The following is a 13,849-nucleotide window of genomic DNA, read 5'->3' as shown; positions in this document are numbered from 1 at the left end:
ACAAATGTCACTCTCACAAAAGCTAACAAAAGCTAAGATAAATGGCATGGAATCTAAAATAAAAGGCGTGGAAGCTAAGATGAATGGTGTGGAAACTAAGATCAATGGGATGGAAGCTAAGATGGATGGCATGGACACTAAGATGAAAACTAAGATGAATGGCATGGACGATAAGATGGAAGAATTGAAGATAAATTTGAATAAGTTGCCACAAGAAATGGTCACTAATGGTGAAAGGGTAGTAAAGGAAACTGTTAGGCCCCTATACTACTAGTGTAACCCATTATTGTTATTAGTATAACCCACTTATTATATTGATGTACCCATGCAGTGCCCATATTGTTACTATTGTGCCCCATAGAAGCCCACTATTGTTATTATTGTGCCCTTACATTATTATTGTTATGTCGGCTCTGATTATGTTATAACCCCTTAGACTCCTATATATAGAAAGGAGGTCTTTTCATTTGTATCATCCAAGAATTTTTCATTTATGTAATGTAAAGGAGGTTTCCCCCTCGAAGAGGCTGAATTCTAAGGCATTGATCTATCTTTTCTATCTTTTCTTGAGCTGGTTTCATAACATTTGGTATCAGAGCTTTGGATTCTAGGGTTTCGCTGCTCCAAACAGGTCATCGTGGCATTTTCGCTATAACTTTTTTTCTGTGACGTTTCAGAAGTCACAAAAAAAACCCATTTGAGAAGAATTGATGCTAAACCTTGGGTTCGAATTTCAGAGCTTTTCGCGCGATATTTTCGGAGATATGATCTGTGGAAGTTGGTCTTTTGGCAGACTCCTGAATTACATTCAAAACAGGTGACCTGGGGAAAATCATCATAACTTTCTCTCTGAGGATCGGATTGAAATTTTGTAAAAAGGTACAGAAATAGGACGGACTGTAGTTTCTTGTGGGTGTTTTTTAGATTCAAAGGTCGAAACAATGACTCACGGCACGTCGTACAAGTTAGCTCTACTGAACTAGTCTATAATCAAGTCACTGTGGGATATTTCGTATAACTCTTCCTTGGAGAATCCAATTTGGGTCAGACTTGTGGCATTGGAAAGAGGACACAGAGAGCTACTACAGGTCACAAGTTCAGAACTAGATGACTGGAAAGTACAGAGATACATCAGAGGCAATATCGAGCTCCTACAAAGTGAAACAAGGTGTGTAGATTTTTTTAAATTTTTGTTTAAGCTTGGTTTGAAAATTTATTTTGAAGGAATTCAAAGGGAATAGTAGAGCATTATTATCGGTAACTGATGCCCCGAGGAAAGAAAATGCAAACACCTAGTAAGGAACCTGAAAGCTCTAGCATGACTCATGAAGAAGAGGAAGAAATGCTACATGATATATCAAAATTACAAGAACAAGTGCAACAAATGTCACGCTCACAAAAGTTAACAGATGCTAAGATAAATGGCATGGAAGCTAAGATGAATGGCATGGAAGCTAAGATGGAAAATTTGAAGATAGATTTGAACACAAATTTGAAGACAGGCATGGCAGATTTGAAGACAGATTTGACTAATTTTCTACAAGAAATACTTACTAATGGTGAAAAGGTAGTAAAGGAAACTCATGATGAGAACAAAAGAAATGTTAATCATGATTCCATAGACGCTAATGTTGGATCGAAGAATCACCACATTTCAAAAATCGATATGAAGAAGTTTGATGGCAAGGATCCCGACACATGGATATTACAGATGGAGCAATTCTTCGATCTCAATAATGTGCAAAACACACAAAAGGTACATATGGCAACTTTATATTTGGAACCAAATCAATTTGTATGGTATCAATGGCTTTGTTCTCGTAAACAATTTATCACTTGGGCAATTTTTACGGGAGAATTGATAGAACATTATGAGGATACAAAAAGCAACACTTTTTTTAGCCAATTGATAAGTCTCAAACAAAAGGGTTCAATAATGGAGCACATTGAGGAGTTCCAAAAATTGAACATAAGGGTAAAAGATATTCCAGAGGAGCATAGGATTGATGTTTTCATAGGGTCTTTAAAGGATAATATCCAACATGATGTGCGCCTTTGGGAACCTGATTCATTAGAGAAGGCATTCAGGTTAGCAAGAAAAATGGAAAGCAAAATTACGGCAACTAGGAAGCATACCATTCACAACTATAAATACGGAAGTGTTGTTGCCCATAGTCTTCCACAACCTACAAGGTTGACATCACAACAATTGGAAGAAAAAAGAGCAAAAGGGCTTTGTTACAATTGTGATAGCAAATACACAAAAGGTCATAGGTGTGCTGAGAAGAAATTATTTTACATAGAATATGAAGAGGAGGAAGAAAAGGATCAAGAAACATTAAAAGAAGAGGATATACGCCAGGACACCACCCCAGAGAAAGAAGAAATGAATCAGACCATATCTTGTAAAGCATTGGCAAGAATTACCACTCCTCAAACTCTCAAGATAGAAGGACATATCAAGAAGAAAAAGGTGCAAGAAGTGAAAGATCACATCGGGAAAGAAGAAATGAATCCAACCATATCTTGTAATTCATTGTTCGAAATTACCACTCCTCAAACTATCAAGATAGATGGACGTATCAAGAAGAAAAATGTTCAAGAAGTGAAAGATCACATCGAGCATCAAGAAATGAATCCGACCATATCTTGTAAAGGATTGGAAGAAATTACCACTCCTCAAACTCTAGAGATAGAAGGACATATCAAGAAGAAAAAGGTTCAAGCAGTGAAAGATCACATCGAGCATCAACAACAAGTTCTCCAACTTTTAAAGGATAATGCCACTTCGGTGCAAAATCAAATGAAACAACAGGTAGATCAACATCATAGTGAAAAATGTTTTGATGTAGGTGATTGGGTATTTTTACTGCTACATCTCAAGCAAGCTATTTATGAGAAGGAAATGTTCGCAATACTACATGCACTTAAAAAATGGCGACCTTACCGAATGGGAAGACTCTTCAAGGATGAGGATGTGGAAGCGTTGTTTTGTACTATTTATATTATCCAACCAGATTGGATAAAAGAAGCAAGGGATGAATGGAAGAAGGACGAAGAAGTATGGTCACTTATTCAAAAGTTACAAAAGATCCCAATTCAAACAATATTGCCAGAAATTGAAGAGGAAGGAAAAATCATATTGGAACCTGGAGCAATCACAGAAAAAAGAAGCCGACAGCTACGAAATCGATCAATTTCAGAGTATCTCATCAAGTGGAAGAACTTACCCGCTGAATATTCCACATGGGAGGACAAGAATTTTATACAGAAGCATCAAGAACTACTCAAGCGTTGAGGACAACGCTTTTTGAAGGAGAGGGGCATGTTAGGCCCCTATACTACTAGTGTAACCCCTTATTGTTATTAGTATAACCCACTTATTATATTGATGTACCCATGTAGTGCCCATATTGTTACTATTCTGCCCCATAGAAGCCCACTATTGTTATTATTGTGCCCTTACATTATTATTGTTATGTCGGCTCTGATTATGTTATAACCCCTTAGACTCCTATATATAGAAAGGAGGTCCTTTCATTTGTATCATCCAAGAATTGTTCATTTATGTAATGTAAAGGAGGTTGCCCCCTCGAAGAGGCTGAATTCTAAGGCATTGATCTATCTTTTCTATCTTTTCTTGAGCTGGTTTCATAACATTTGGTATCAGAGCTTTGGATTCTAGGGTTTCGCTGCTCCAAACAGGTCATCGTGGCATTTTCGCTATAACGTTTTTTCTGTGACATTTCAGAAGTCGCAAAAAAAATCCATTTGATAAGAATTGACGCTGAACCTTGGGTCTGAATTTCAGAGCTTTTCGCGTGATATTTTCGGAGATATGATCTGAGGAAGTTGGTCTTTTTGCAGACTCTTGAATTACATTCAAAACAGGTGACCTGGGGAAAATCGTCATAACTTTCTCTCTGAGGATCGGATTGAAATTTCGTAAAAAGGTATAGAAAGAGGACGGAATGTAGTTTCTTGTGGGTGTTTTTTAGATCCAAAGGTCGAAACAGTGACTCGCGGCACATCGTACAAGTTAGCTCTACTAAACTAGTCTATAATCAAGTCACTGTGGGATATTTCGAATAACTCTTCCTTGGAGAATCCAATTTGGGTCAGACTTGTGGCATTGGAAAGAGGACACAGAGAGCTACTACAGGTCACAAGTTTAGAACTAGATGACTGGAAAGTACAGAGATACATCAGAGGCAATATCGAGCTCCTACAAAGTGAAAAAAGGTGTGTAGATTTTTTTAAATTTTTGCTTAAGCTTGGTTTGAAAATTTATTTTGAAGGAATTCAAAGGGCATAGTAGAGCATTATTATCGGTAACTGATGCTCCGAGGAAAGAAAATGCAAACACCTAGTAAGGAACCTGAAAGCTCTAGCATGACTCATGAAGAAGAGGAAGAAATGCTACATGATATATCAAAATTACAAGAACAAGTGCAACAAATGTCACGCTCACAAAAGTTAACAGATGCTAAGATAAATGGCGTGGAAGCTAAAATGAATGGCATGGAAGCTAAGATGGACAATTTGAAGATAGATTTGAACACAAATTTGAAGACAGGCATGGCAGATTTGAAGACAGATTTGACTAATTTTCTACAAGAAATACTTACTAATGGTGAAAAGGTAGTAAAGGAAACTCATGATGAGAACAAAAAAAATGTTAATCATGATTCCGTAGACGCTAATGTTGGATCGAAGAATCACCACATTCCAAAAATCGATATGAGGAAGTTTGATGGCAAGGATCCCGCCACATGGATATTACAGATGGAGCAATTCTTCGATCTCAATAATGTGCAAAACACACAAAAGGTACATATGGCAACTTTATATTTGGAACCAAATCAGTTTGTATGGTATCAATGGCTTTGTTCTCGTAAACAATTTATCACTTGGGCAATTTTTACGGAAGAATTGATAGCACATTATGAGGATACAAAAAGCAACACTTTTTTTAGCCAATTGAGAAGTCTCAAACAAAAGGGTTCAATAATGGAGCACATTAAGGAGTTCCAAAAATTGAACATAAGGGTAAAAGGTATTCCAGAGGAGCATAGGATTGATGTGTTCATAGGGTCTTTAAAGGATAATATCCAACATGATGTGCGTCTTTGGGAACCTGATTCATTAGAGAAGGCATTCAGGTTAGCAAGAAAAATGGAAAGCAAAATTACGGCAACTAGGAAGCATACCATTCACAATTATAAAGACGGAAGTGTTGTTGCCCATAGTCTTCCACAACCTACAAGGTTGACACCACAACAATTGGAAGAAAAAAGAGCAAAAGGGCTTTGTTACAATTGTGATAGCAAATACACAAAAGGTCATAGGTGTGCTGAGAAGAAATTATTTTACATAGAATATGAAGAGGAGGAAGAAAAGGATCAAGAAACATCAAAAGAAGAGGATATACGCCAGGACACCACCCCAGAGAAAGAAGAAATGAATCAGACCATATCTTGTAAAGCATTGACAAGAATTACCACTCCTGAAACTCTCAAGATAGAAGGACATATCAAGAAGAAAAAGGTGCAAGAAGTGAAAGATCACATCGGGAAAGAAGAAATGAATCCAACCATATCTTGTAATTCATTGTTCGAAATTACCACTCCTCAAACTATCAAGATAGATGGACGTATCAAGAAGAAAAATGTTCAAGAAGTGAAAGATCACATCGAGCATCAAGAAATGAATCCGACCATATCTTGTAAAGGATTGGAAGAAATTACCACTCCTCAAACTCTAGAGATAGAAGGACATATCAAGAAGAAAAAGGTTCAAGCAGTGAAAGATCACATCGAGCATCAACAACAAGTTCTCCAACTTTTAAAGGATAACACCACTTCGGTGCAAAATCAAACGAAACAACAGGTAGATCAACATCATAGTGAAAAATGTTTTGATGTAGGTGATTGGGTATTTTTACTGCTACATCTCAAGCAAGCCATTTATGAGAAGGAAATGTTGGCAATACTACATGCACTTAAAAAATGGCGACCTTACCGAATGGGAAGACTCTTCAAGGATGAGGATGTGGAAGCGTTGTTTTGTGCTATTTATATTATCCAACCAGATTGGATAAAAGAAGCAAGGGATGAATGGAAGAAGGACGAAGAAGTATGGTCACTTATTCAAAAGTTGCAAAAGATCCCAATTCAAACAATATTGCCAGAAATTGAAGAGGAAGGAAAAATCATATTGGAACCTAGAGCAATCACAGAAAAAAGAAGCCGACAGCTACGAAATCGATCAATTTCAGAGTATCTCATCAAGTGGAAGAACTTACCCGCTGAATATTCCACATGGGAGGACAAGAATTTTATACAGAAGCATCAAGAACTACTCAAGCGTTGAGGACAATGCTTTTTGAAGGAGAGGGGCATGTTAGGCCCCTATACTACTAGTGTAAACCCTTATTGTTATTAGTATAACCCACTTATTATATTGATGTACCCATGTAGTGCCCATATTGTTACTATTGTGCCCCATAGAAGCCCACTATTGTTATTATTGTGCCCTTACATTATTATTGTTATGTCAGCTCTGATTATGTTATAACCCCTTAGACTCCTATATATAGAAATGAGGTCTTTTCATTTGTATCATCCAAGAATTGTTCATTTATGTAATGTAAAGGAGGTTTCCCCCTCAAAGAGGCTGAATTCTAAGGCATTGATCTATATTTTCTATCTTTTCTTGAGCTGGTTTCATAACAGAAACTCATGATGAGAACAAAAGAAATGTTAATAATGATTTCATAGACTCTAATGTTAGATCGAAGACCCACCATATTCCAAAAATCGATGTGAGAAAGTTTGATGGCAAGGATCCCACAACATAGATACTACAGATGGAGCAATTTTTCAATCTCAATAATGTGCAAAACACACAAAAGGTACATATTGCAACTTTTTATTTGGAACCAAATCAGTTTGTATGGTATCAATGGCTTTGCTCTCGTAAACAAATTGTCACTTGGGCAATTTTTACGGAAAAAATGACAACACATTATGAGGATACAGAAAGCAACACCTTTTTTAGCCAATTGATAAGTCTCAAACAAAAGGGTTCAATGATGGAGCACATTGAGGAGTTTCAAAAATTGAACATAAGGGTGAAAAATATTCTAGAGGAGCATAGGATTGATGTGTTCATCGGGACTTTAAAGGAGAATATCCAACATGATGTTCGTCTTTGGGAACCTGATTCATTTGAGAAGGCATTCAAGTTAGCAAGAAAAATGGAAAGCAAAATTATTGCGATCAGGAAGCCTACCACTCACAACTATAAAGATGGAAGTGTTGTTGCCCCCAGCCTTCCACAACCTATAAGGTTGACACCATAACAATTGGAAGAAAAAGGAGCAAAAGGGTTTTGTTACAATTGTAACAATGTAAACTTTGAAACGGGAGCTATAAATTCAAAACGAGAACTCTGCCCAAAAAACCCCGAAAAAACATGAAAAACAATGCTAAAAACGAAAAGTGTGTATACTAGAATGATGGTTTTTTTTTAGGGTCAATTTTGAACATGTTTTAAAAATGGCAGTGAGAACGAATTTTTTGTGCAAAAATTGTGCAAAAACCAACCTGAAAATGAAAAGTGTTAATAATGGAATGATGGGTTTTTTTTTTAGGGTTAATTTTCAACATTTAAAAAAAACGCTAGTAAAACCGAACTTTTATGTGCAAAAATTGTGCAAAAAACACCCTCAAAACGAAAATTGTTTATGCTCGAATAACATTTTTTTTTTGGGTAAATTTTCAGTATTTTGAAATAATGGTGTAAAAGATTTTGTTATGACTCCCAAAAACATTAAAATTTCAAAAAAGTAATGAAAACATAAAACTAAAAATAAAAACAATGAAAAAAACACAAAAAAAAAAAATTTTAAAAAATACTAAATATAAATAAAAAAAAATATATATAAATAAAATATATATATATATATATATATATATATCTTAACAAAAAAAATAAAATAAATAAATAAACCTCTAAAATATAAGAATAAAAAAAATTAAAGAAATAAATATTAAGAAAAACATATTTTCAAAAAATAACATTTTTTTTAATGTGGTAAACCATAAAAGAAATTGGGAAAAAAACTACTATAAAATTAAGTAAAAATAGGAAATTTAAAAAAAGCATTAAGAAAAATTTAAAAATAAATAAATTAAATTGAAAACAAATTAGATTAAAAAAAATAATAATAATAACAAAAAAAAGAAAGAGAAAAGAAAATAAAAAAACTACAAAAATTAAGATTAAAAACATTTTCAAAAAACCCTAAAAAACAAAAATATGCTGAAAATAAAAATAAAATAAAAACCCAAAAAACAATTAAATTTTTTAAAAAATACATATTTTCAAATTAAACATCATTTTCAAAAAAACATTAAAATTAAAAAAAGCTAAATATATTTTTGATATTTTTTAAAATAACATTTAAAATATTTATTATATATTTTACAAATATATATAAAATTAAAAAAAAACATTTAAAATATATATATATATATATATATATATATATAACAAAATTTATTTTTTATTTTAAAAAAACAATTCTATCGGCCATCGCCCCCACAGGTGGTCGAGCAGTGGCTATTCGATTCCGAGAATCGAATAGCCACTTCCCGGCTACCCCGAAGGGCGGTTGGGCAGTGGCTATCCGATTCTGAGAATCGGATAGCCACCGCCCGGCCACCCCCACGAGTGGTTATCTGATTCTGAGAATTTGATAGCCACCGCTTGGCCACCCCCATGGGTGGCTGGGCGGTGGCTATCCAATTCTCGGAATTGAATAACCACCGCCTGGCCATCCCCACGGGTGGTTGGGTGGTGGCTATCCGATTCTCAGAATTGGATAGCCACCACCCAGCGACCTGTGAGGGTGGCCGAGAGGTGGCTATCCGATTCCCACCCCCATGGGCAGTCGGGTGGTGGTTATTCGATTCCAATTATGGGAACCGATACTGTTATGCGTTCAATATTTGTAATATGTGATTTTCGCATTAATTTTTAAGTTAATTATTATTTTTTGAAAAAAAAAGTGATTATTATTATTTTTTTGACATGGAATTCATAAAAAAAACTATTATTTAACAATTTTTAGTTAAAATTTCGTATAAAAATTGTGATTTTGACATGTCAATTTTAGCAAAAAATTATCAAAACGTGTAATTTTTTAGTTATATTTATATTAAAAATGGTTATTTTTATGTCCATTGTTAAAAAATATTGTTTTTTAGAAACAATTATTTCATATGGATTGAAAAATTAATTAAGGATGTATAAATATGTAAAATATCGAAAATTCAAAATATCGACCTTCTAATTTAAAAATGCAAAACAATAAAAACCTTACTACAAAAAAATTAAAATTAAAATAAAAACAAGAAAATATGAAGAAAACGACTACTTAAAAAATTATTAAATTTACAAAATAATTATTTACATTTCATACATTAGAAAATTTAAATTCAAAAAATAGGTCTTTTAAAAAAAGGGACTAATGCAGAATTACCACTTTTTTAAATCAGCATGAAAATCACTACCATTCTAAAACGCAATGTACATAAAAAAATTAAAGTGTCAAAAACTATGCTTTAAAAAAAACATGTGTGTTATGCATCACCCCTTTTCAAAATCAGGTCACTTTTTTGCTATCTCTACGAAACGGGTAACAGTATCAGTCCCGTTTCAAAGTTTACATTGTTTTGTGATAGCAAATACACTAAAGGTTATAAGTGCACTGAGAAGAAATTATTCCACATAGATTGTGAAGAGGAAGAAGAAAAGGAACAAGAAAGGTCAAAAGAAGAGGATATACTCTAGGAACAATGCCTAGATAAAGAAGAAATGAATCTGACCATATATTGTAATGCATTGGCTGGAATTACCACTCCTGAAACCATCAAGATAGAAGGACATATCAAGAAGAAAAAGGTAATAGTGTATTGATTCAGGAAGTACCCACAATTTTATTCAGTGTAGGATAGCAAAAGAATTGAATTGCTTCCTATATCTAGCACCAGAGTGTCAAGTGATGGTTGCAAGTAGAGGAACGATAAATTGCTCTGGAAAGTGCCATAATATCAAGCTATCCATGGGAGGATATGTATTGATAGCCCAATTCTTTCCATTCCAATGGGAGGTGCTAATGTTGTACTAGGAGTTCAATGGCTACAATCCTTGGGTACAATAGCTTTTAACTTTCAAGAACTTTTCATGAAATTTTATGCGGAAGGAAAGGAAGTTGAATTAAGAGGTATTGCATGGAAACTGGGAAAGATAATCAGCTCTAACGGTATGACAAAGCTTCTAAAAAAAGAACAACGAGGTGTCATTGCACAATTATGTTCGCTAGATATTTCCACATTGAAATCATCTATTTCTTTAGATCTCCAAAAAGTCTTGGACAATCATTCCAAGGTATTTGAGACTCCCAAAGGTCTCCCACCTATTCGTGATCACAATCATGCTATTCATTTGATTCCAGGAAGTGTTCCTCCAAACTTTAGGCCGTACAGATATCCCTATTCCCAAAAGAGTGAAATTGAACATATGGTTGCAGAAATGCTAGAGGTTGTTATAATTCAACCTAGCCAAAGTTCTTTCTCTGCTCCAGTAGTATTGGTGCACAAGAAGGATGAATCATGGCGCATGTGTCCGGATTATAGGGAGCTCAACAAGCTTACTATTAAAGATAAGTTTCCCATTCCTATCATTGACGAATTATTGGATGAGTTGCATAGATCAATTTACTTCACCAAGTTGGATCTTCATTCAAGATATCATCAAATTAGAGTGAAGACTGAAGACATTATGAAAAAGGCATTTAGAACTCATGAGGGTCACTATGAATTTTTGGTCATGCATTTTGGCCTTACCAATGCACCTTCTACATTTCAAGGTTTGATGAATTCCATTTTCAAACCCTTCCTTAGAAAATTTTTGTTAGTATTTTTTGATGATATACTAATCTACAGCAAGTCTTGGAAGGATCATGTTGAACACATTGACAACGGGTACAAGAGGTGGAATATTTCAGTCATATTGTATCGCATGAAGGAGTTAAGGTAGACCATAGCAAAATTAAATCCATTAAGGAATGGAAAATCCCCACATCCATAAAGCATTTGTGAGGATTTCTCGGGTTGACAGGGTATTATCGCAAGTTCGTTAAGAATTATGGAAAAATAACAGCACCTCTAACAACATTATTGAAGAAAGATGCATTTTCATGGACTCGAGAAGCAACAAAGACCTTTGAACATCTTAAAGAGGCAATGTGCCAAGCACCAGTCTTAGCTACACCAGACTTCACAAAAACCTTTATTGTGGAATGTGATGCTTTAGGAAATGAATTAGTGTTGTTTTAATGCAAGATGAAAGACCCATTGCTTTCTAAAGTCATCCAATCAAGGGAAAGCATTTACGCAAAGCTATTTATGAGAAGGAAATGTTGGCAATACTACATGCACTTAAGAAATGGCGACCCTACCTAATGGGAAGACACTTCAAGGTAAAAACGGATCATGATAGCCTTAAATACTTTCTAGAGCAGAGATTATCTTTTGAAGAACAACAAAAATGGGTCACAAAGATGCTGGGTTATGACTTTGAAATCATCTACAAAAAAGGGAAGCAAAATGTCGTGGCAGATGCACTCTCAAGAAAGGATGAGGATGTGGAAGCATTGTTGTGCGCCATTTCTATTATCCAACCAGATTGGATAAATGAAGCAAGGGGTGAATGGAAGAATGATGAAGAAGTGTGGGCACTTATTCGAAAGTTACAACAAGATTCTAGTACATCTGATACATTTAGCTGGAAAAATGATTCGTTATGGTATAAAGATCGCTTATACCTCTGTAAGAATTCCCAACTCAAATGAAAGATTCTTCTGGAATTGCACGCTTCTCCCTTAGGAGGGCACTGAGGATTTTTAAAAACTTACCACAAGGTTAAGAAGGAATTGTTTTGGGATGGCCTTAAATCAGGTATTCAAAAGTTTGTGGCGGAATGTTTGGTTTGCCAACAAAATAAAGCTGACATAATTAAGACACCATGTCTATTACAACCTTTATCCATTCCAAGCCAATGTTGAGAGGAGGTTTCAATGGATTTTATCACAAGTTTACCCAAGTCTGAGAGAAAGATTGTCATCATGGTGGCAGTTGATAGACTTACCAAGTATGCACACTTTTGTGCATTATCACAACCATTTAAAGTCAGTACAGTTTCTACTGCATTTATGGAAACAATTCAAAAGCTGCATGGAAACCCAAAGATTATTGTAGGTGACAGAGATCCCATTTTTACTGGAAATTTTTGGACAAAATTATTTTCTTGTCTTGGTACTCAGTCAGCTCATAGCTCATCTTATCATCCTCAATTTGATGGAAAAACTGAGATAGTAAACAAATGTTTGGAAGGATATCTTCGTTGCTTTGTATCTGATAAACAGACACAATGGGTCAAATGGTTGCCTCTGGCTGAATGGTGGTATAACACTTCCTTCCATACTGAAACAAAAATGACCCCATTTATGGCACTTTATGGATATCAGCCACAATCCATCACATCATATTTAAGAGAAAATTCTAAGGTTCAAGCAGTGGAACATCACATCGAGCATCAACAACAAGTTCTCCAACTCTTAAAGGATAACCTCATGTTGGCACAGAATAGAATGAAACAACAAGCAGATCGACATCGCAACGAAAGAAGTTATGATGTAGGTGACTGGGTATTCCTATGGCTACAACCATATAAACAAATGTCCCTCAAGCAAGCTAAGAAGGATAATAAATTATCGCCAAAGTATTATGGTCCGTACAAGGTGTTGCAAAATATTGGTACTATGGCATACAAATTGGAGCTTCCTGCAGCTTCTCGAGTGCACCCAGTTTTCCATGTTTCATGTTTAAAGAAGGTTATAGGAGACAAGCTCCCAGTTCAAACAATATTGCCAGAACTTGACGAGGAAGGAAAAATTATATTGGAACCGGAAGCAGTCATAGAAACAAGAACTCGATAGCTACGAAATCGATCCATTTCAGAGTATCTCATCAAGTGGAAGAACTTATCCGCTAAAGATTCCACATGGGAAGATGAGAATTTTATACAGAAGCATCCAAAACTACTCAAGCATTGAGGACAACACTTTTTTGAAGGAGAGGGGCATGTTAGGTCCCTATAATACTAATGATGCCCCCATTACTATTGTAGTTGTATCCCTTATTAATATTGTTGTGCCCCTATTGTCCCCATATTTTCATTACTATGCCCCATAGAATCCCTCTATTGTTATTTTTGTGCCTTTATATTATTATTGTTAGGTCGGCTTGGTTATATTGTGACCCTTTAGACTCCTATATATAGAATGAAGGTTTTTTCATTTGAATCATCCAAGAATTGTTCATTTATGTAATGTAAAGGAGGTTGCCCCCTCAAAGAGACTGAATTTTAAGGCATTGATCTATATTTTCTATATTTTGTGAGCTGGTTTCATAACAATATCAATGACTATGTTTGTAATTTTCTTAATGATCCGATGCAATCCTTCCACATCCGTGGTGTCCTTGTCTTTAGTTTCAGCCCCTTTGTTATCATTTCCATTATTCTTCTTGGATGTCTGAGGGGCTTTCTTTTCTCCAGTTGTAGGGTGGCATGTTGTGAGGCTAATCATTTCATTTTCAACTTTCACAGCTTCATCGATAGCACCTTGTAAGATTTACACATTACTCCTTTTAACCCACATCGCTGTAGGGACAGGGAGATCAGAGATATAGAATTCCATTAGCACCTTTTCAGTAGGTCT

The sequence above is a fragment of the Pinus tabuliformis genome, chromosome 2_1 (genome assembly GCF_031772625.1).
Source record: "Pinus tabuliformis cultivar Carrire ecotype Pingquan chromosome 2_1, CPIR1, whole genome shotgun sequence".
In the NCBI taxonomy this organism is placed as follows: Eukaryota; Viridiplantae; Streptophyta; class Pinopsida; order Pinales; family Pinaceae; genus Pinus; species Pinus tabuliformis.
This window is presented reverse-complemented; position numbering follows the sequence as displayed.